The sequence below is a fragment of the Rattus rattus genome, chromosome 2 (assembly GCF_011064425.1).
Source record: "Rattus rattus isolate New Zealand chromosome 2, Rrattus_CSIRO_v1, whole genome shotgun sequence".
NCBI classification, from domain to species: Eukaryota; Metazoa; Chordata; class Mammalia; order Rodentia; family Muridae; genus Rattus; species Rattus rattus.
In genome coordinates this window covers 202865639-202891469 of record NC_046155.1, presented here as the reverse complement: position 1 = coordinate 202891469, position 25831 = coordinate 202865639, and positions in this window count along the sequence as shown.

The following is a 25831-nucleotide window of genomic DNA, read 5'->3' as shown; positions in this document are numbered from 1 at the left end:
CAAAATCAGCTCTACACTTGGTAGGCGGTTGATTTAATGATTTAGCCACCAGGAGATAGACACCAACATATGGGCTGCCTCCTGAATACTGCAGGCACAAATGCCTGGATTTGTGTCAGAGCAGTTAGCCAATATTCCCTGCTTCAGCTTCCTTAACTGAATATGGTGTTCAGGCTGCAGTCCACAGGTAGCCTGCGGTAACCTGTGAAAGAGCTGCTACAAGTTAAATGATTTTCCTAATATCTTTCCTGTCACCGCTCACTCTTGCTGCCTAATTTCCTGACCCCTTATGTTGTGTTGAATAGAATTTTGTTGATGCTGCATTTAGTTTTCAATAATTTGCCCTAAAATTTGAATAGTTTAAAAACTACACCATTCAATTCTCTATCACTTACCTACCTTTCATCTATCTGTCTGTCTATCATATCATATCTGTCTATCTGTCTCTATCTCTATAATTTGTCAATATCATCTACAATCTCTGTATCCTCTCATTTATTTACTCTTCTAATTATATCTGATCTATCATGAATATATTTATCATCTATAAACCATTTATCTATTTAGTACCTAGCTATGTACTATTCATCTATATATCATCTATGCCTATAAAAATATAAGTATTTATGCTTTTATTGTTAAGGTGACTAGAATATTTTATGCTCATTAGCAAATAAACATCAAGGCCTTTGATTTGTAAATTTCAATAAATGTTAATGGTGCTGTTATAGCATCAGAGCCTTCTATGCTGTCACAGAATACACTTTCCTCTTTATGGATGGGAGTTTTCAAGGATCATACTCTATTTTCTACATAATGCATTGGAAGTAACTCTGGGTGGTTTCACTGAAGACTCCGGTGGTGATCAGGACTCCATACCTGCTGCAGAACAGTGGAGGTTGTGAGCTGTTCATATCCAGCCCTCTGCTCATGACCTGTCGTTACTCCATTAAGGAGCGAGTACCCCATACTTAGTAGTAGGTGGAGCCCAGAGATGACAGGGAGCCTGCGCCCCTCATCCCCTTTACTCCGCAGTCATTTGCCCAAGCCCTACACAGCCAGCAGCAGTTCAACATACAGAACATAGGAATCCAGAGCTCAGTCCATCTTCTGCTTCCTTGTCCCGTCTATGCTTCTCAGCATCCCCCTCATCCCATCTACTGCCCTCCAAGCCACTGCCTGTCTCCTGCTTACATCTCTTGCCTCACGTCTAATGTGAGTCAGACCTTCAAGGTTGTCTTTGAGTCTCAAGGCTACTGCTTGAACATTAAACAGCACTGAACTGAACGGATTTGCAGCTATAGTGTAAGACATAGGAATAAGTCAAGTTCGCTGTCCATCACTGCAGAAACATTCCTTCCTGGTGCTTAACCTCAGTCCTCCATGAACAGACCCTTCACCCTGTACATGGACATTTGTTACAAATGAAATGTCCTTAAGGTGAGCACTTGCTTAGCAAGGCTGATGCTCATTTCCCAACTGAAGGTCCGCTAAGGTGTGTGTTACACCACACTAGACTGTCTTTGGACTTTTGTTTGTGTTTTAAGCCAGCTTTTAGGTCACAGTTAGACACTGTGACCCGTTTTCCGGCTGCTACTCTGCTCCAGGTCTTTGAGGGGTAATGACTCCTCTAGGGCTGTTTGAATCTTGTTGAAGGTCTACTTTAAGTCTTCACACACGAACTGAATGGCCAATAAGATCAGTTTTCTCCTGGAACATCATGTCTTTGGGCTTTTGTTTGTTTTGAGCCAAGTTCAGGGTTGGAAAATAATGTGGTATGTTACCAAAAGAGGACTAGGAAGGTCACACTCAGCTTTGGTTGAATGTGTTCCTTTACTATTTAATATTTTATCCACTAACACTGACCAGATCTTTGTCCCTTCATTGTTAAGATTTGGCTTTATCCTGATAGATTACTGTGTTTAATTTCCATCAGGACATGATGGGAATTGACAGAATTAAAATCCTAATCCCAGTCTTACCCATTATCACTCAGCAAAGGAGTCATCGAAGCACACAAGGAGACAGAGACCCACGTGGGCTCCAGAAAGGCAAACATCTCTATCCCAGCTTGCATTTCTGATTCTGTATGAAAATGCTGCCAACCTGCCTGGGTTCATTGGATACACCCAGCACTCCGCTGAGGCCTGAGAGCCAGACAGGCTGTCACATTCCACCACTTTGGCTCATACATTTCAACTGGTTGATGTTCCACGGTCCTCCTAGGTTTGCCAGTGACAGTGTGACCTTCAGCCAGGCATCCCATCCATCATGCTTTGAACTTTATACTTCATTCCACGCTCATTTCTTCTTGGCAAGGAAACCTTTGTCTACAGCCCTGTTTACTACCCACAGGGGAGCTTCAATCTGTGTAGCTCTGTAATGCACATGAGGCGGAGTATGGAGGAAAGGAAAGAGGAGCTTGTGGGTACCTGGTTCACTGTGGATGACCATCTCAAATTCTAGTTGCCATCAGCCGGTGGTCTCTGTGGTAACATGCTATCCACTTCCACTTCCTACCATTAGTTTGGACACAGTGGTTGAGTTAGTAGCAATGTTTCCAGTCAGACTCTAAAGGATTTCTTTAGCAGCTGTTGTGGTTTGAATGTGAAATGTCCCCCATGATCTGGTGCATTGAACACTTAGTCCCTAGCAGCTAACACTGTTTTGGAGTGCAGTAGATCTTTAGAAGTTTATGAAAGTTGGAGGAAGTCTGTGAGTGGGAAACAAGCCTATTAGGTCACAGTGTGGTTTCACTTCTTGTCCATTTGAGTCCATTGAAATGTGAACAAGTCTCACATGTCTACTACCATCCTGGACAAAGCCAGGAGATACCAGTGAAGCTAGAGTAAATCTTTCTCCCCTTAAATGTTTTTAGTCAGGAATTTGGTTACAAGGAAGAGAAATTAACTAATATAGCAACATTCAGATTTAGGCTTGTCCACATAAGCCAACAGGAAGAAATCCATCCTGACATACATTTTTGGCACAATGTGAAGCATATTTTGTACACAAGTCATGGCCCTTCTGCAGGCCCGACACAGAGCGTAGAGAAGAATCTCCTAGAATGGGCTGATAGAATCTTGGGGTAAAATCTTCCAGGCTCACAATACTTTCTAAAGCAGAAACAAAAGCCAGCTATAAGCAAGCCAAAACAAACTGAAATTCCATCATGGAGACCAAAGTGAACTTGGTAACCACTTCTGTTCTTTTACAAAACAGTTTCTTATTGATGCTGGCAAGCAGTTCCTGGAGAGCTGATGGCAATTACTGGAGTCCAAGTGCCTGACTCTGTGTTGAGGTTGGGTCAGGTATTCCCCCAGAAGGGACATTGGGACATTTGGTGACACCACCAGCCTGTTATGTTTTTAAGTGTAATAAAATTGAACCTTGCTGCTGCTGATTTTTCAATGATATGCAAAAAAGTGGGGTCAAATATTTTCTAGGAGGGCATAACATGGTCTTTAAGTTGGCTCTTACAGGGACATGGGAGGTTGAATTTCTACTTTTAATGAAAACATTCTATATGTGTGAACATTACATGGAATCTATAAGAATTTCATATGTGGCCAATAAAGCGATTGCATCATAGGGTAACTGACTAATTTTATCGCCAATACATCTAGAGTCATTTCTTTTCTCAAGTTGTATATTTTAGGGTTTCCATGTGATCATATGAAATAGGTTTGAGGGATACTTAGTGCAATCATGCAATGATACCTCAAAGTGGTGCATCAAATCAGAAGCAAAGAACAGAGTTCCTCACAGGTAACAATGGAAAAGCTAATGAAAATCAATTGGGACGAGCATAGAGAGGGGCTTCTAAGGTTACTGTGTCAGCTGAAACTCAGATAAGTGAACGGAGTGAATATGTATACACAGGGGTGATTGATAGATAGATGAGTGGACAGGCAAATGCAAACCAGGTGTCAGCCTGACTGGGGCATGGGATGCCCAGGTGACTAGATAACACACTACTTACTGTGGGTCTGTGTTTCACCTCACTGCCGGGGTGCAGGGATGCTGTTTGGGAAGACAAAACACAGAAGCACTAAGCTATGTTCCTTTCTTGCCGCCATGAGGGTGCCAGGCTCCTGTGATACCGATGCACAGCTCAGAAGGGAGAGACCTGCTTAAGATCCAAGCCTGTCTTTCTTGGACTGGATCCAAAGGCTGTGGTTCCCAAACTCTTGGTCATCTAGATGCCGCTGGGAACCACAAAAAGTTGCGGGGGCTGAGGGGGAGGGTGTTGCTGAGATGAGCCCCTGGGAAGGAGGAATCTGGCTTAGCTCTGGAGTGTCAGGAGAATGGAGGGCTTTCTGTGGGAGACTTAGATGATGCTGCTTGGTAACTGAGGCTTCCTACCTGTGGTGGTTGTTGATAAGTTCCTCCTTGTTCAAACTATGGTGAAAATATGGATGATTACAATTTACTCAGGGTGAACTAGAGATTAAATATCTTTTGCAGGAAGGAATGCTATGGAAAGAAAGCTTATTGGCTAAATCATCAGGCAGGCCCATCTAGATACCTCATTAGTTCAGCATGGAGAACACTGGGCTATGTGCTATGTGACCAGTTGTCATGATCCTCTTAGTGTGGTGTCATGGTCCTGTGCTCCAGGACAGGAATCTGGTAGGGAGCAGGTTCAAATGCCTGCTGTTTTCAATTATGAGAGTTGCTGGGGTTCCTTCATCAGTTCCACCTTACCAGTTTTTCTGTCCAGTGACGTGGTTCCACTTGCCCTGCAATGTATTCTTCAGTATTATGGAAAATTGTAAACTTTCCTCAAAAGCCCAAAGTACAGCCACAGCATTCTAGGTATGTATCAGAAGGAAAAACATCAAGAAAGACACAGCTGCACGCCAATATTTACTGCAGCAGCCAAGAATCAGAATCCATCAAGATGTTTGTTGTTGGATGAAGGGATAAAAAACTTGACATGCATATGAAATAGAACATTATTTAACCCTTGAAAAGACTGAGATCGTGCCATGTGCAGCGAGATGGGTGAAAGTGGGGGTGGCAATGCTAAGTGAAATAAATTGGAGGCAGAAAGACAATTGCCACGTGTCCTCATTCATAGGTAGGAACCCATATAGAGACTATAGGCTCAAGGCCATTTGAGAACAGGAAAGTGTATGGAGGATGTAAAGAGTGGGTAATTAGTATCAAAATTCAGTGGGAAAGAGAGCAGTTCAAAGCCTTCTGTAGGCTAACCTCCACCTCAGCTCATCCATTGAAAATACCCACTAAGACGAAAATTAAACAAAAACAAACACAGAGATGCTACTACTGTCCTGAGTCACTGGTACTGGTCATATTCACTGAATAATAATTTCTCAACTTATGAGTGCATGAAGATGACCTTTATGCCAACAAAAACAAAGCTTACAATTTAGAAAAATGAAGCACTCCTTTGGGTGTGCTTGGGGACTGTTTTTGGAAGACATTGATGCTGTATTCAATGGTCTCTCTCTGTGGACAGAGGTAACCCAGGGCCACAGGTGAGCAGTTGAAGTCTCTGTTTAAAAGTCGGCAGTATATTCCTTCCTGTCCCTGGACATTACAGCCCTGGCTTTTCTGACCTTCAGTACCTGGACTGGCATCAGAGTCCTGTCCTCTCAGGTCTTCATTTAAGGTTCAGAAATTTGGTGTTATCTTCTCTGGTCCTAAAGGCTTTAGACATGGCTGAGTGTCACCACTTTCTGAATTCTCCAGCATAGCAATTTGTTGAGGGTCTTTCTGGCTTGTGCAACCATGTGAGTTGGTTCTTCTGAAAAGTTGCCTCTGATTCTGTCTGCCGTCTACACATTCCCTAAGAACTAACACTACAGATATTATATGGGTTATCATGTATCATATATTTCATGTAATATACAAATTTATTCAGATAAATTTGCTTTGACTTAATAATCAAATCTTGATTTTTGCATTTATATTCTAGTGGGGAGAGACAAATAAAAGTTGTATCCAACTATTCACATGACTAATGTTTATGGGTTATGGGTTTTGTTTTGCTTTTGTTGTTGTTGTTGTTGTTGTTGTTGTTGCTGCTGCTGCTGTTTTAGCACTGTGTGTGTGTGTGTGTGTGTGTGTGTGTGTGTGTGTAAGCGAAAAGCAACTACCACATTCTGGAGAAGGCTCTTACAAAAAAAGACAGCAAAGCAGCCTGCAGAAGTGGACATCACATACTTGGTCCTAGGAAGAGACATACTTGGTAAAATCAAGTGCATATAATGTCAAGGTGTCAGCTGAGAAGGTGTGAGGACCACAGGAGGCAGAAGAACCAAGGGGTGCAGTGGCCCACCCCATGAGCACTGTCTCACCAGGATGAGTGGTGATTTCATCCTACAAAGTGCCTGGGAAGAAAGAGACAATTCCCCTTGTGATATAAAATTCCAGTGGGTTTGTGCAGCAACTCCTATCCAGAGAGCAAACATGAATCCTGCCTCTAACTCCGTACTGTGATCCACAGATTAACTCCTCTCCAAGAAGCACAGTGTGTAAAGGAAGCTAGACGGCACTTAGGTGGCCCAGACCAGAATCCATGGTGTCCATACTCTTGACAGCATAGCATCTACCTCTACAAGTGTGGTGACAAGAGCAGCTTGCTTCTGTGATCTTGTTCCCCAAGCCTATAACTTCAGGACAGTCATATAAAAATCAGCATGTAAGCACTCTACTAAGGTTCATTAATGAAAGATGTCTCATAGCCTTTTCAAGACAGTCAAGGACACTAAGAGAAACTTGCAGCCTTAAGAGGCCCAAGGAGATAGGCAACTAAGTGATGCTTTGGAATGTAAAAGGTATGGTGGGAGGCCCTGAACAGCATAGGAACACTTGTCTGCCATGAACTCAGACCTGGGTTAGATTATCCATACAGTGAGATAGATGAATAATAAATAGGAAATAGCAATGTGTACAAATTGGTACAAAGTTATAAAAATTGGAACACTTATCTTAGGGAGTGATGTGTAATCAGTTGGGAGAATTTCCAGGAAGGAAATGACCACGATGTTCCCAGGGGCAATTGAGCAGGAGAGCAGAGCTATGGGCATTCAAAAGCTTGCCAGGTGAGCACTGGGTTAAAGCTGTCATGAAGAATACAATGGTTCTGCCACATACTTTGAAATAGCAGAACATGAACTCTGTAGTTTGCATGAAGAAAGTAGTGAGGGTGGGCGTCTTCCCCCCAGCACTCACATTTTTGTGTCCTGGGCCAAGAATTACAAAGAGCTCCTGGTGCATCTGTATGAATAATTGTAGGTCAGTAAGCCAAGCCATTGGATGATTGAAAAGCTGTGAGGGAACTCTGTTGTCTCCACACATACTTCTTCATGAGAACCATGAAGGCCAGATTCTCTTTGGCTTTCTTTGGACTCCTCTCTTCTTCCCCAAACTAATGACAATGGCCATGAGGATGTTGTGAATAGTGAAGCATGTGCCTGGTCTTTAGCCATCCATCAAAGCCACTGTGCCTTGGAATCCTCCCTAAATCAGACACAAAGAATTCCATTAGGCAAGAAGTTGATTTAGGACTTTGGGAAGGCATTCGGGAGTCTGGGATCTGAGAAGGATTACAGGAGCACAATATAAAGATGGGTGGGCAACAGAGATGTCAGGGCAGAATGAGACACCATGACCAACTACAAAAGAGGTCAACGGTCATCTTGGACAGAGCTTTCCACCACAGGGAAATCCAGATGAAGGGAGGTAGAAGGGACAAAAGGAGATTTGTCCTTCCATGTTATAGTTGAGAAACCAAAGCTCTCTTAGGCATATCTCGCATGGGACTCAGGGCTCCATATTTGCTGGTTGAACTTCCTTGCCTACCAAAGGATGCTATTCCATTTTCTCTCCCCCGTATGACACAGTAGTAGAATTAATGATCTCATCTTTGCAATGTCTCCCTTGTAAAAAAACAGGACATTCAGGGGATGGGGAGATGTTGAAGTGAATGTCCAAGTTCCCGAAGAGAAAGATCCAACTAAGGTGTCTATACGTGCTCCATTGTTATGTGTTGGCAAGCAGAAAGGACATAACTTTAGGGCAGATGCTTATATTGCATGAAATACATGCTAAACTCTATGACTCGTGTATTTATTAAAAACATTGCTAAAAGTATTACCCCAGTAAGTGATTTTAACACAAATATTTTATGATTTCTAGTCTTCTGCTTGTGTGAATGTATGCAAAATGTACTGTATGACCTGCACCACAAACACTCTAGGAAGTTGCTCATAACTTGGAAGGACTGTAGCCTGTTAGCAACAGGTGGGAGATTCACCACCATCCTGGACAAGAAATGTTCTGGCCATGATGGGTTGGCTTGGTGACCCTTAGCGTGCAGTTTGATGAGAGGAGCTGACTCTTCCTCCATTACCATGGTGCACAGGACAACAGGTTCTGTTTCTAACTCCATTTACTCTATTACTCTGAAACGATTCTTTCCAGAAAAAGTGAGTTCTTGGGTAAAATCATAGAGAATTTCAGGGATTTGGAGCTGAGGAGCGATAGACAACTCATTGAAGAGAAAACTGACCCAACCAGTCAGACTTGCATCCTGATGTATCAGGACCAACCCAGCGTCTGAGACAGAACAATGGACCTTTTACGATAATTCACAAGTATATTACTTAATCTTCCTCTCCTACAACCTGCAAGCTCATTATCATGGTGACCATTCTAACCCAAATAAAAGGACATCGTTAACCATTACAGGAGCTCATGGGTAATTTCATAATGGCATTCCTGCTTAGATTTGTGTGGTTCAAAGAACACAGTTTACAAAGCTGGAACACCGTGCCTCACTTGCTAGAAAAGACTGTGTGGCTTTATGATTTAACAGTGTTGTTGGGGTTCTTTCAACTTGAATTTTACTTTATTCTAGCTTCTAAAGCAATCATACTGACAGTTGCCAGATGGGCAATAAAGAATAAAAGCATAGCTAGCTGAAAGTGTGATAAGGCCTTCATGGAGTAAGGACTATAATCTTTTATTTATTAAGATGTTATGTTAAATATTTGAAGAGATCAACATTTAATTTTAAAAAATCTGTTGAGTTTGAAAAAAGCTCATGGATTATAGATATCCAATTAAACAACACCACAATGTCTACCCTGCCTTTCCAGGAGGAACTTAAACACTATACCACTTAGCTGCACAGAAAGTAGGCGACAGGATGGGTGTGAGAGCTCAGAGCATGGGAGTGTGACGTTCTGAGATCATGTCCATGAAATTCATGTGGCATAGCAAGCAAGGTGGCTCATGTCTGCAAGCCAAGTGTTGAGGAGGCTGAAGCAGGAGGATCAAGCTTGTTGCCAGCCAGTGTAGCTACCCTGTGAGCTGCAGATTCAGTGAGAGACCCAACAGAATGAAACAAAAAAGCAAGATAGAAAAGTGATTGAGGAATTGTTCTCTAACCTTCATATTCATATGCACTTGCACTCCTGCATACACACACACGCGCACACACACACACACACACACACACACACACTCAGAGAGAGAGACAGAGAGAGTGAGAGAGAAAGAAAGACAGAGAGAGAGAAAGAGAGACAGAGGATAGACAGACAGACAAATATGAATTAACTTTGACCCATATGTTTTTTTAGCTCTTCCCATAAATAGAATGACCTTCTGCTTTTATTTCCGTATAGCTTTGAACTTGGGTGTGATATGTTACTATGCCTAAGGAAGGGAGACTCTGGATTTTTGACTTTCAGAGCCAAGCTGCCTTATAAGGCATCTATGGCTGTTCTGGTAGAGACAGACAACCTAGAGATTATCACCACCAGCCTCAGGTAAGTGAGCTCAACTTCCACAGCACAGCACACAGCACACAGACACAACACACAGCACACAGCACATAGCACACAGCACACAGCACACAGCACACAGCATACAACAGAGAGACCATAGTGCATAGCACACAGCACATAGCACACAGCATACAACATAGAGACCATAGTGCATAGCACACAGCACATAGCACACAGCACATAACCTCCAACTAATTTACATCTTTCCCCCATGAGACATTGTCCAGACAGAAAGAGTTCATGGATTTTTCCCTTTAAGAAATAGCAGAGTATTCACTGAGAATTTATTGGCTTTTACTTTGTAAGCCAAGAGATGGTTTTTATTTCAAGGAACAGTCTGGTTAACATAAGTCTTAAAAATTACATTAATTGAAGGACTTCAACGTCACAGAGATAAACTGCAAATGAACAAATCCAGAACGTGCAAAGGGGGCCAGGAATGGAAGCCTCCTAGCTAACATCCCCCATGGCAGCGTCCATCTCTGTAGCGAATGGTCCAGAGTGTTCAGAGCATGATGTTAGATTTCTTGTAAGTTGGGATTGGGTAACGGCTAAGTGGCAAGCAGTGCCTCTTGGAGGGAAGACTCAGTCTCTCCATACCCGACCACCATCCTGGAGACAGTCAGGAGGATGCACAAAGTCCACAGCCCCCCACTATTTTCCATTTGAATATTTGCTTTCACTGGAGATGGGTACTGGGGTATTGGGAGTTTATATTCACAGTTCTGGAAAATTCGCAACCCAGATAACAAATTATTGTTAATTAAGGCCTATGTAATGTTATCTGCCCATCTTAGCATTATGAAGTTGTCACATGTGACGAACATTAACTGCTTCATAGAATGCTGCAAATGTTACACAGAAGAACCACTGTGGTTCCTGTTAGGAAGGACTCTAGAGCCTTCCTCTCTGGTTTTATCCTGTAGGTGGGTGTCTAGGTGACCCTGAGACAGATCCCTGAGGTACCAGCCTCAGCTGGGATCTCGATTCTTGACTCACCTTGATCTCCATCTTACAGGAGGGTTCTGGGCAAACGTGCAGACCTGAGGCTTTCAGGATGCAGTAGACTGTCACTGTTGTTAATGGAGGTGGAGCCATGTTTCTCTCTGTTAGGAATGTTCTTGGGATCTTGAGGCTGACTGCATTCTATGCTGAGATTTTGTTTGAAAGCAGGCCAAAAAAAAAAAAATCAACACCAGTAAAGCAGAACACAGAGACTTTCTTACTAGGCATTGGACTACCTTAGTCTGATATTACAGAGACTCCTGGCCTATAGTTCTAAGGCAACTTTAACTTTAAACTATCAGAACATGGCATGTAGATTTGTATCTCTTCTCTTGCATTAGGTCTCTTCTATTAACCCTAATATCTTCATTTCTAGAGGATGCTGGTGCAGTGACTCTGGAAGCCTTGAGCTTCTACAAAGTGCCTGATTTAGTATCCCCCACCCTCCTTCTGTGATAACATAGTTTATCTTATGCTAAGCTTAGAATAGAAGGGAGACAGATGCACCATGATCACTCTGCTCCCAGCCAGAGTGTGTCTGAGCGCTTCAGTGTCTAGACCAGCAGGTCCTATCCTCATAAGCAGTAGAATTGCCTCATCTCAGCCAGTACTCTGCTTCTGGGAACTTGGGGTCCCACAACTTCTTAGCCCCAAGGAGTGATGTACTGCTTCACTCAGACATTACACATGATTGCTCTTTGTAGGAAAGATGTTTTTTCCCCCAGGGGCCAGCTTGGCTCTGATCCTGAGGTACGCGTGTGGCGCTGCCTGTAAGGAACATTTGCACTAGCTCTATCTACTCCTGGGTTCAGGGATAGGGATCTGCAGTAGTCTAACAAGGGATAATGGCCATCCCATGCAGATGTACCTCAGTATTAAGATTGTTTATGGCAGAGTGTCATGGCCCCATGTCAGCAGACTTGCACAAATTCTAGCAATCCTTCAGTTCCTACATTGGTCATAGTCAGTGAAGTATGCTGGTGTGCTCTAGCTAAGGTGTAGGGACTCTTTCCCATGTGCCCAGATGTGTTTTGTGCCATAAAGGTTAGGAGTTTTGGGTAGAAAGGATCATTGCTGGCCACGGTTTTGGTGGAAGTCCAATGTCCTCTTGTCTATACCTCGTAAGAGACAGAGGCCCTTCCCTCTGTAAAGATGATCCTTGTGGGGATGGGGTAATGAAGACTATGTACCTGTGTCATGCATACTGTGTGAACCCCTGGATTTCTACCCTTCAAGGCAGCCTCTCCTTATTTGAGGTCCACCGACAATGTCATCTAAGAACTCTTCCCAATATGTACTTGCTTCAGTTTTGCAGGCAGTGTTCAGAATGGCTCTAGAGGTGTCTAAAAAGCTTTCTTGCCGGTATCATTTCCCCCTTAAAATAAAAATCATACATCTCCAGTAATTCTGCTTTTAATTACATTTGTATTGGAGGCTCTTGTTGTTAACAAGAACAAAAAAAAATACAGATTAAAATACTAGCTACAATGTAAAAAATTAAACATTCATTATTTTCAGAGGATAATTACTATACTGAAAGTGATTTTAAAATCTTCAGACAGATTATTAGAAGTAGAAGAAAAAGCATAAATTAAGAAAGTTGCTAGATATGGTCTGAATATACAAAGGCAAGTTCCTATGTCCAAATGTCAATTGAGTAGAAGTTATAATTAAAGTAAAAATAGCATTGCCAACAGTATTAGGATCAGTTAGCATCTCCGTAATGGATTTGGGAGATTTTTCTAAAAAGTATAAAAATTTACTGTGACATCAAAGGAGATATATGTGCATGAATAGATGTACTGCCTTTGTTGGTATGAAGACTTGAAGATGTTTTTAACTTATTGTCATGATACATGAAGATCTGAAGAGCCTGGAATGGAGAAAACTTACAAATTACATTTTCATTCTAAAGCTATAGTCATTAAAATGGTATGGCATTAGCAGAGAGGCAGTACTTGTGCCAGGTGGGCAATGAAGTATGCTCAGTGACCATCTACTGTCTCACTAACAATTAGAATGGAAACACAGGAATGCACAAAACAAAAAGCATGCAGCCAAATGTTAAGGAAAGGTATCAGGAAGGTAAACACTAGAAGTAGGGTTAAGAGAAGTGTCACACATGGACCTACACAATCATCCCCGATGAAGAAATGCCACACATCGACTTACACAATCACCCCTGATGAGAAAATATCACATGTGGCCCTACAGAGTCATGACTGATGGTTCCTCTTCTCTCACACAGTTGCCCTCTTGCTTCTGTGCCCTGCACACACACATTAGCCCTTCCTAACATCTTTGCTACAGGGACTCATGAGGCCCAGACTGGAGGTGAGCAAGAATCACAGTATAGGATAAATGGTGTTCCTGAAGCCATTCAGTCTTGTGCTGTGCACTATAATACATTGTCCAAAGCTGAAACTCACTTTTTAGTGCTGGGTGACAGTTTACCTGGGCAGAGGTAACATGACAGAAGAAGTGTGACTGCAGGGTGCTCACACAGCATCAGTATTAAATAATGAAAGGTTCTTCTAGTCCATGATTCCTGTAAGCAGTGCTATAAGATGTCCACCATCCCATTCAGCAGGTGCTTCAATGCAGCCGGAGAAAGCTCAGCCACCATGTATGTGAAGGCTCACTGGCTATTTACCAGCTTCGCTTTGACCTTTCTCATTTGTTCCTTCTGCCTGTCCTGCAGAAGAGACCATTGTCAGCAATGCTGTGAGCGTTACTCATCAGCACATCAGAAAGGATTCCCAGGCCACACTCTCTGCAAGTGGACACTTGAGCCTCGCAGATGAGTGGGAAGAACTAGTTAACAAATGGAAACATTCATATTCCATGAATAAAATGGGTACACTTATGCTGATACGTTATTCTGTCTGCAAAGTAATTAAATTTAAATCCCCCCAAAAGAACTTCAGATTGTTTAATGGGAGTTATTGTCTGAAACTCACTAAAACAATATAGTCCCCAAATAATACACAGTCAATTTAACCATTTGAGAAAATCTAAATCAAGTTGATCATGTTAAAATTTAAGATTTCTACATATCAAGTGATTCTTAAGTAGAGTTTAAAATGTCAAAAGTAAATATATATGTATTTATTTACACATATATCTAAGCACAATCCTAATATATTTTAAATTAGTCATCACCATTTACAGAGACCTGGGAATGTGACTCAGAGCCTTAGGTCTGCTTATCCTACACAGCACTTTAGATTGTAGGGTTCAATACCCAATACTGAAATAAACCAATAACCAATAACTTATAAAAGTAGGATCTATAATTTCCTTTAAAATGCCAAATATGTGACCAGACACTTTTGTGAATGGAAAAGCCATTGGCTGAAAACATATGAACAGAGCTTTAACATTGTCCGTGCTGAGCACATACAAACCAACAGTTGGGTGAGCCATCACCATAAACAGACTTTACTGCTGATATTCCAAGACTTTGAGAAATCCTTTGGAAGTCTCAGTCTCAGGCAAGAATGTCTCTTTTATGACCAAGGCCCATGGAACTGATGCTAGTTCTTGGAAGAGACAAAAGACCATGTCTTTGCATAAACTGATTCCTTCTCAAGACACTCTGGAAGGAGATGTGTATCTGAACACTCACAGCGTCACTGAAGAGTACAGAATCCGAAGAGCTTCAAAGTTCTGAACAGGAGAACTGTCACATGACAGAGCAGAACATTGCAAAGCAGAAAAGGCAATATGTTCATGGGTGATCTCAAGGCTTGGCTCCTTCTTTGCTGTTAATTAACTTGGACAATTTATCATTTCCAGTAGTCAGTCAAACTTCAGCATAGATGCTATGACAATTGCTCGTAGGTATCATTAACAGATTTTATTTCCATAAAATAGATGATTCCTCATGATGTAGATGTCCTTCTTCAAACATAAACCAGCCTTAAGACCAAATACTGAGGCAGGCTATCTGTCTGTCTGTCTGTCTGTCTGTCTGTCTATCTATCTACCTAACTACCTATCATGTATATATTTATGTATGTAGTATGTATCATCTGTCCTACATGTAAGTATGTTTTATGTATTATCCACATATAAAAATCATTAGCAAATTAAGGTATTTTTTTAGCTCATGGTGTTATCACAATCACTTAAAAGATTATTAACAATCAAATTACTATTAATGTGAATATGAATAATGAAAGATTGAATTAATCTTCAGTATCTCATTAACCTATGGCTTGCTTATTGAAAGATAAATCCCTGATCATTCTGTAATGAGATATTTTTGCAATTTGTTACCCTTTCATCATTATTAGAAAATGTTAAAGAGCAAAGTTGAAGTCTGCATTACCGTTTTGACCATCATGTCCTTCCTCAAGGGTTTTGGGATGCTTGAAAGACTTTATGCACCACATTTTTGTGTCTTAGGAACAATTCTCTTCTAGCCCTGGTCAGATTTTTTCTTAGAATTTCAAGACGGAGGAGGAATAAGCCACATCGGAATCTTCCCCGGATAGCATGGTGCACAGACACTGGGATGTGGGAGGAGAAAGGCTATCTGTCCCACTGGTCTGGCTTTCTGAATGCTGAGACAAGCAGCCTCAGGCAGAGAAAGGTTTGTCAAGTTCAAGGGGGAGGCCAGTCAGTGTTTTTGAAATGAACTCGGAGTAGAAGGTACGTGCCTTGGGTTTGTGAAAATACAAGAAAAGGACACTTGAGAGACTGTGTTTGGGCCTCTGCCCTGTCAGGTTCTCTGCTCTGGAAGACAGCACAGGCCCTCAAAGAAAGAAAGGTCAGAATCTTGTCAGGCCGTCTGCCTCCCTCCTCTTGCTTCTGTTAACTCAGGAACTCACTTTCATTGCCTGCACCTTTAGACAGCATGGACAGCAAGTCTGGGAAGCAAGGCCCTCAAGATGGAGTATGGAATGAGTGGACATCAGAGGAGAGGCTGCCATGGACACCTGAGCCCTCAATGCTACACAAGGAATACTAAGCAGAGCCAGGCCACTGACGAAGGACTCTGTGGAGCCACCAGAGTCCAGGAGAAGTCTAACTTCTAACGGTGGAGCCATCCCAAAATTCTACTTAGGACTATGGAACACATGACTTTTAAAAGAGTTCATTAAACCTTACTCCAAGATACTAAAAAGATGCCAATCAGGCATTGAGTGAGGTCAGTCCTAACTCCCAAAAAGGAAAGAAAGGAGTGCATTGTGAGTTCTTCCTTTACACCATGGCAAGAGTGAGCCCCGCACCATCTGCCTCTCTCGCACTGTGAGTGGGTTGAAGCTTGTTAAATGTCTCAGTTCAGGGCTGGGAACACGTGAGTGACTGGGAACTCAGCCTTCTTTGATTCTAAACATGAACCTTTGGACTGATGGCGTGACTGTGGCCGTGCATGTCTGGAATGTAGACAGGCATTTATGATAATTAGAAATAATCAACTCCAGACCGAGGAAAGGTGAGAGAGAACATTCAGTAATTTGTAGCTAAATGACTGTGGGACCCTAAGGTAGACAATCCAGGTGGTGCTTACGGGTCTCATAAACACTTGATTTAAGGAGCAGTGTTAACCTGGAGGTTTATGATCACAGCACTGAAATTAAATTGATTGTGTCTGCTCTCACTCTAAAAATAAAAATGGAATAATTACTTGGTAGCTGACTCGGATGGTTGAAAGCTGTATCTTTCGTACCAGAGTGGAATTTCACTTCCACAACATGGGGATTATAGCCCTTGGGATCATGGGTTCCTGTGAGTATCTATGGAACCCAGATCCTAAGGTGAACTCTGACTATAGAAGCAGAATATGGAGGCCTCTGTTGTTCAGTTTTGCTTTTATCACACAGAGAGAACAGACAACTGTGTGAGAGGCTGAAGAAGATGCACTGTCAGGTAGATTCAGCTTCAGGAACCTTGAATGTGATGGCCGAAAGGCATAGCCATCCTGGAAGTCAGAGTAGAAACCATCAGACAAGACTCAAGCTGGGCAGTCTGGAAGAAGGCCAATGAGACATAGGTAGCCGATTCACAGTCCCCATTGCTGTGATGAAATACTTGACTGGCATTGACTGAAGCCAGGGCTTCTATTACAGAAAGCGCACTTCTAGAGTATAGTTTGACATAGCAGACTGTCACGTCAGCAGGAATGTTAACTTGGCACCTACAGTCGGGAAGCTGTGCAAAAAGGTGGTTCTCAGCTCAGTTTCTCTTTTTATTCAGTCTTGGATCAAAACCCACGGAACGGAACCATCACAGTGAAGCTAGGCCTTCCTGCCGAGGTTGATCCAGCCTAGAGACATCTGCAAAGACCCAGTTCACAGACTGTTTCCTGGGTGATTGTAGATGCCTTTGAGTTGACAATTAATGTTAACTGTCCCATAATAAGGAACTGGAGAGAGATGAGAGTCACACTGAGGAAACAAAGGGCTCTTCGGGTGACTGTCTCCAGAGAGTGATGCCTCAGGGAAGGGGCGAGCTGGGATGGCTCAGCTTTTATCATGGAACTGAGATTGTAGGGTTGTGGGTCCGCTGTCTGCTCTGCCATCGGGCACAGCTGCTGGGGAGGCAGGATGCAGGAAGTGAGGGCACTTACCCCCGCCATTGCAGGTCAGGTGGGTGTTGGTCTGTAAGGAAGACCCCGGACACCACTCCAGGGGTGGGGAAACACAGTCTAAACACAAGATACAGCCGGTCTCTCAGCCTGTGGTGAGGCCAGGCTCTTGTTCTCAGGCTCTTGAACAACCAGGCATTGCTGGATGCCAAAGAAGAGCCGAGAACGGAGTGGGGGCCCATGGGCTGGATCTAGCTTGGGGTAAGGGGGAGAAAAGGGGGGAGCTCCAGCTGGTCCCGTGAGGGGAGAGTCTTCAGCTGGAGCTTGGCTTGGTTTGGCTGCCTTGGCTGGGAGCGCAGAGAGGCCTTCTATGGGAAATTAGACTGTGACTCTAGGTGGAGACCTTCTCCATGGCTTCCCATGGCGGATCTCAATGAAAAGAGGCAGTCCATGGCTTTAAGACATTTATTGTCATGGCAGAAAGTGGATGGGTAAAACCATACCCCACTTCTCCGGGTGGGCCTGTGATTAAATATCTTTTGCAGGGAGGAGTGACTGGGAAGGAAAGGTATTTGACTCAGCCTCCAGGCCTTTATGTACCTCATTATAATGGAGATCTATCTTGAGCCTAAGTGAGCTGTAGCCACATCCTCTACCTAGGGAGGGGCTTTGGATGTTGCCCTTACATGACTGATGGCCACAAATCTGTGGAGGGCTGTGACTCATGGCAGGGGCCTGGTTCTTCCGGAGTCAGGTGAAACATCTACAGTCCCTTCACAATCACTGGGGTTTCTAGCCTTAGCTCAACCAGAAACCAGGCTGCCTTTCACGGTCCCACACAAAATGATCTACAATTTCCTTCCTTGCCTACCCTGTCTGGTTATCTGCTGCTCCAAGCAAAAAACTAATCAGTGCTGGGACAAGCAAGGGAGAACTCAGAGGAGTTAAGGACTGTGGTCGGAGGCACACTGACCTACTGTCAGGCGACTGGGACCATGAAAGAAATAGATAAATGAAGTTACTTTTATTCCTTCTAAGGGCAGACAGAGTTGTGCTCTGACCCTTGAATGAAGGAGCCAAAGAGAAAGCAGGGATTGATTGCTCTGCTCGAACATAAGAAATGAGTTAACAGGTCCAATAAAATAAAGATGTGTAACTGTCTAACACATCCCATAAAACCTCAGCAAGATCCTTTTCAGTGGAAGGATGTATTTAAAACCCTTTAGACAGGTTATGTGAGCAAATGCTTTTCATGAATCTGTTAGCCTTCATCCCAAGAGAAGCCCAGGCTGAACCGCCCAAAGGTCTCTATGGTATGACCTGGTCAGCTTTAGCCAGAGACTGGTTGAAGAGCACCTGCTGGTGGCTGGCTGAGTTTTTGATGTTTATGTGCTGACAGGTAACAATTCCTCATTAAAGATGGACAGGTTTGACTCTTCTCAGTTCAACTCTCCCCTGCCACTCAGTCCACTCAACAGATGAGCAAAAGGTACCCAGAGAAGGGATAAGGATAGACACAGACACTTTTGAGGATTTGAATCTTTTGGGTGATAGCTAGAGGAGATAGATGGTTCACGTGTGTTCTGAGAGGTTAAAGGACTAGCATTCCTGGTAAACAGAAAATATTGGAAGACCTAGGTCCTTCTCAAAGAGCTCCATGCTACTTTTCTCTGGATCTGGGCAGTCAATCTCTGCTTGTGCTTTGATATTCCATATCCTCCCACCATTTACTTTAGTTTCAGAGCAACAAGTTTCCCAGTTTAAAATCACAACCAACCCTGCAGATGTTCTCTAGTGGACATAAGGAAGAAATAAGTCAGAACAAAGTGGATTCGGGGAAGCCCTGACCTTCATGGGTATGAATGACATTGAGCTGCACTGAGCCAACAAGGCTGACAGCTGTTGTGTGTATTTGAGTGGTTCACAGATATCTAAAGTGAAAGTTAACTTTTCTCCTTTAGTAAGAAAAGTTTTATTTTAAAGATTGTCACAGAACATTCATGAACAAAACTTTGCACTAGGGGTAGAGAGATGGCTTGGGGGGGTTAAAGGGCAATACTGGTGACTCAGAGGATGGATTTAGTTCCTAGCACCCGTTTATAACTCTAGTTCCAGGGTATCTTTCAGACACTCAGTTCTGGCTTCCAGCCCCCACCCTGCACATACACAAAGACAGTAAATCTTCCAACAACAACAAAACCTTTTATATACATAATTTGCAATGCCTTAGGTCACACAGGAAGTTGCCATGTTTATCCCTTTACTTTGTATGGAAGGAAGGATGAGAAGTAGGCATTGGTATTTTTTCCTTGTAATAATGATCATCTCAGTCCAGACAACACTTTTGACAAAGGGACAGGCCAGCACTGGCTACCAGCTTGTCGCCGACCAGAGGGGAGCTCTTCTGCAGAGGAGAGTCACATGACACTTACCAACAGAAACAGTGTAAGAGGTTCACTGGAGATTTTCTACTGAGCTTGTCACAGGATGCACCAGCAGAGAGCTGAGGTGGCTTTGCTGTCATTACTAACATCATTCTCTGAAGCCAGGGTCACACATAAAGCCCAGCATCACAGCAGAAGCCAAACCTCCACCATTCCATGCTAGTGCACACCCTAAAGTCTGGACCTACAGTGTCACATAGGGAGTCACCAGGCTTAACCCCTTACTCTCTAACCAGGGAAGGATGAGCCGCAGAAGAGTCTCCGCATCCTCGCTCTGTGCATCCTTCTCTAAGTATTAAACACACATCTCTACAAAACGGGCTGGTACATCTCTGAAACTTTTGAGATGGCCTCATGGAGATGTGTCATGTGATCAAGCCATCGCATGTTCCTAGTCCAGTTCATCTCATCAGCAAAATGATCTGACTGACGCAGAATGCTACAAAGTTACCAAAATTCCAACATCGGTTATTTCTGCAAGATTCTGCAGAAACTTGTTCCTTATGTAGCTCAGTGTCCGGTATGGCTTCCTGGTGGGGCTGTAGCTAGGCACTCTTATAACTAAATATCCCAAATTTAGAGTATTACCTCCTTGTTTAATTGCGTGGTTGTAAAAGCGGTCGTTTTAATGGTACTACAAACAAGCTAATTTATCTTATAGATGTCATTTAGACCATTCCCTGGTGCACTGAAGGCTTGGCTCTGTCTTTTACTGTTGGGAAGACAAAAATTCTGCTATTTTTCTTAAGGACAAAAATCACCTTAATCTCTGAATTCTATCACCATTTTTCCCAATATATGAGTTATTTCTTACACTTACTCCCAATTCCAGCATTTTCAAGACACTTCTATATGTCTTAAAATACAGTGTTGTGTCTAAAATAAAATTCTATAGGGAAAATACCCCGTTTCCATATATGTAAATTACAGCAAATGTGCCCTTTACAGATCTGTTTATCTTCATGTTCAAAGCAAAAGAGGATTCTTTTTTTGATGAGGGGTAGGGAGTACATTTATCTGTTGGTACAAAACAAATGTTTACAATTAAGTTTTATGCAGGTTTAGTAAAATGATGGTTGTTGTTACTCTCCAAGATTCATGATGTCACTCTTCCTAGGTAGTTGGCTAGGTTTCCAATACTAGACATGGTTTCCTTCTCGTGGAGTGGGTCTTACCTCCCAAATAACCACAGTAAATTAAAAAAGGAAGGTTGTGGAGTAACCGGATACCAGTCCCAATAGATACAACTGCAAAACAACTCTTGAACCTGTGGTTAAGAACATTACAGAAACGGCAGCAGGAAGATTATTAGAGCCAGAGAATCAGGGAGTTGCTATGAGATTGTGCCTCCTAGAAATGTCACAAGCTACACTCTTAAAATTTTACCACCATGGTGGTCTAAAGTTGAGCTGATCCAGAACAAATAACAATAGACACAAAAACATGCATGAAGGAAAGACCCTGAGGACTCAATCCTATTCCAAGAACTACAGACAACTAAGGAATGCGGAGAGCAGGAGAAATAGTCTTCCCCAGGAAATAGCACAACTATTGCTTTTCCAAGACAAAATGGCCAGTCCCAGGAACATACACAGTTGTAGCATTATAAAGATTGAGAAGATTATATATGTGACTATTTATGCATATGCACATACACATATGCATTAACAAAAATTAATGAACAAAGGCTATGAATTTGAAAGAGAAAAAGGATATAGGAGAGAGTTTCATGGGAATAAAGGATAAGAAGAAGAAATGATGTTATGTCATAATCTCAGAAATAAAAGAAATATTAAGAAAGAGGGAAAAGTCGCCTAATGGAAGATTATATTTACTACAGTATTTCCACGTAGAGCTAATTATAAGTGTTTTAAAATGTCAGGAATCAACTGGATAATCCAAACCATAATAACCCTAAAACCAACTATTAAAGTTTCTTCTGCTCTAGTATTTATAAAGAGTGTGTATATTGTTTTCTAAGGCAAAAACAAACAAAAAGCCACTCATGTTTCTCATGGTTAAAGTGTGAAGTAAGTGCATAACTTGTCACTTTCCATAGAGGAAATAAAAGACAGCAGCAGTCTTTAACTGTCTGCTAACGACAGACTTTCCTTATTTGAAAGCACACAGTCTGGAGTCACCCAGGAGCAGTCCATCTTAACACAGAGCAGGGCTCCTGGGAGTCCTAGCTCAGGGTGCTCTTCATTTACATCTGCCTGCCAGCATCACTGTGCCTCTTTAGTGAGGTAGTCCCTGGAGCAGACCCAGCTCCTCTTCTGCTGGACTGTTTCTTCTGGGTCCCTCGAAGTTGGAATTTCTCTTTAAAATGTCCCATTAATTCCTATTAAGGAGCTACTAGCAAAGAAAATGGAGTGTTAGCTTTTATCAATCTGCATGAATAAATGTTAACCACCCTCAGTTAAAAGGCCTCCTTTGAGCTGCACTCATGCGAACACAGCGTGCACATTGGCAAATCATTCAGATTAATTCACTCGACCTGCGCAAAGGCTGCGGATGTGGATTAGCATTATAGATTTTAATTTGAAATAATGTCAGTCTTCTCGGCCCGTGTTGCAACGCGCGAGCTGCCATCTGCTTGTAATAATGAGCTTGGCAGTCCCTGGGAATGGGATTTGCTGCCTCCTTTCCCTGCATAATGGCTGGGCTATTGATCCTCCTAGTGGGTGGAGCTGTTGCAGGACTCACCCTTGGTTCCTACAGAGCCAGGTTGGAGCTGAGGTTCCTGAGGTCTCATCTGCAATGACAGTGAAGAACAAAGGGATGGCTACCATTCTCCACACCTGGACCAATATGATGAAGCCTCACACTGGTGATGAGTCACATCTGTCTACAGTGAAACTTAATATACAAGCACCCAAATGAATGGCACAGACTTAGCATATGCAGTAGGTAAGCTGCCCCTGCCTTCCCCTTCCACACTGCAGTGTGTGAGATGATATTTGTTGGACTAGTAATTCAGGCAAGGCGTATGGTCCAATCAAGGTCCCTGTGCTTGTCATGGGTGGGGCAAGATATATTGCAAAACTCAGAAAGCAGACATACAAGGATGCAATGTCAACCTGAGCATAGATATAGAGATAGAGATAGACACACACACACACACACATACATATGTACATATAGTTATATACATATATAAATAGATATAGTTATAGTTATATACATACATACGGATATACATATAGATAGGTAGGTAGGAAGATAGATGGATTGATGGATGGATGGATGATAGATAGATAGATAGATAGATAGATAGATAGATAGATAGATAGATAAGTAGGTAGATATATAGATATACAGATAGCAAGACACAGCCACTGAAAAGCTTCACACAGCCCTGGAAAAGAACGAAATAATCCAAAACAAACAAAACAAGAACACATTCCTTTGTGCTATTCCCAATTAAACAACAGCATCTAAAGTAATCACATTTAAATGATGTGGACAAAATAATCCCTTGGGGACCGAATACCTGTCCTTTCCATAGTCAAAGGGTGAAGGCAGATGCAAAAATAAACCAGTGCTGGGAATGCGGTTCCATCTTAGAATGTAAAGACATAGGACATTCTACAGTATGAGTGAAATGGGACATGTTATGTTGACTGAACTAATCTAGCCGTGAAAAGACAAATGTCACCAAGCTCCCCTTACATCATACACCCAGAGCTATGGTTTTATAACTGCAACATTTCAATTTCACAATATAAAAATTTTGGTGATAGAAGCCGCTGTTGTACAGTATAGGTGGACTACAGTGTGGGAGAGGAAGGGACGCATTCACTTAAAAATGATTAAGACAGTAAACTTAGCGTCTTTTTTGTTATTATTTAACTTGAAATAAGTATCCCCTGTGAGATACTTATGTTCTGCATGTTCTGGCTCTGAGAAGTTTTTTTTTTTCTCTACAGAGAGCCCTGCTGGACATAGCATCTCACTGGGGCAAGCTACTGGGACTCAGGCATAGTTAGTGTCTGAGCAATGGTGAAAAGTCAGCATAGGCGGGATTCTATACCTGAATGCCTGAGCATAGAACAAATGGTCTACCCCCTACAGACATCAGCCCAACACTGTGTCATGACTTAGTCAATGTAGTTTCACTGGTGGCACTTTCAGTGGCCTCAGTGTGTTCTGAAATATATTTTTAATTCTCAACATGATTGCCTCTTGCCCTGTGTAAAGATTACTTAAAAATATCAACTTGTCACAACCTAGAATCTCATGGGAAGAGTCTCAGCTGAGCAATTATCTAGATCAGGTTAATCTGTGGCAATGTCTATAGGATATTGGCTTGATTGGGCAGCATCATTCCCTAGGCCGTGAAGAAAGGGAGCAGGCAGGTAGCATGAATGGGCACATTCATTTCTCTCTGCTCTTTACTATGTGATGTTGACAAGTTGCTTGAGCTCTTGCTTTGACGTCTCTGTGACCAGGGTATAACCTGGAATAGTAAGTTAAATAAAACCTCACATTGTTTTTGCTCTGGGAGGTTCGTCACAGCAGCGGGGGTGTACTCAGAAGCACCTGAAAGGTATGGTCACAGTCAGTACAGTGATACTTATCTACCCAGACTACTGATTAGGAAGGTTGAAAAGTAAAACTTAATCCACGTGATTCAGCTCTCACAGTGATAAGTGCCACCCTTGAAGATAACTCCCTCTGCAGATTCTGCCTACCCCATAAGCCATTGATTCTCATGCTGTTCTCCTCCCAGAGCATCTGTGCTAGGATCACCAGCTAATGGTTCTCCTAAGAATCTTCAGGTACAGAGCTTTATCCTGATGCACTTATGGTTTGTTTTGAAATTAAATTGCTAGGATATGACATATTGCAATGATTTGTGCAATAGAGGTGGTGACTGACATGTGGAACGCATCCAATGAGTGCTGCCTTCATGGCTTTATATCAGATGCTACAGATGTGTGGTGACCAGAACATGTTTCTTTTCCTGTGTTCTCTCAAATGGGCCATTGTACTTTTCAACAGCGATGGCGGGATCTATGTTACAAGATGGCTACAAGACTTCAAGAATAAAAGCAATCATGGGGCGAGTTAATGCTGACTGCGTTCAATAGCAATGACAGTGTTGGGTCTGTCACTCTTTGCTGTCCTTTATGTATTTATTTTTATTGTTTGACAGACCTAGGACTTGTAGTTCTGGATGAGCTCATGATGTGAAGACTTACTGTTGAGCAGAGTACAGGCTTGCTCTCTGAGTGCAAACAGGCTCTTCAAGTCCAGCAAAGCCTTCTCATCTGCTTCCAACTTAACTCCTCCCCATCAGATATGACATCTGCTCCCCACTTTCCAGACAAGAGAAAGGGCTGTGAGGATCGCTAGTAGTTTCCCATGAACATGAGTCTTGGCTGAGAGCTGGAGCTGAGAGCTTGTCTGTGACCCTTTCTCCTGTGAGTTTGAGTCAATCCCTGTTGCTGCTCTAACTCCCTTCACACAGGGCTCTGTGAGATGCTGAGACAAGGAGAGAAGGATTTGGTGGCTGGCATGTGAGCACTAGACAGGTTTGGGAGTCCATGGAACAGAATCAGTGACATGAGTTTCTTAATCTGCCTGACCCCAGCAATGCTGAACCTTCCATGCCATATCGTGAAGGCATTGTTCATTTACTCATGATTCACTAACTCCTTTGTTTATTAGTAACCTTAAGTATAAAAATATATTTTGTTATTTTTCCAATCATAGTTCCTAATTGAGTGCCTTGTATTTACTAGTTGTTTACTAATTACCTCCAAAGAAAGTAGCCAAAAGTGGGCCTGGTGGTGCCCTAGTCTAGGATATGCTGGCCTTTAACCCTCAGCTAGGTTATAACCAGACTCTGATGTGCTCCAATCACCCTCTCTCGATATCTTCACCCTTGCTTACACTCCACTTTCACCTTTTTCCTGCTTTAAAGAGAAAAGAATTTTTCTTTTTCATTTTTGTTGGAAATTTATATGCGTGTCTTAGGGTTTTACTGCTGTGAACAGACACCATGACCAAGGCAACTCTTA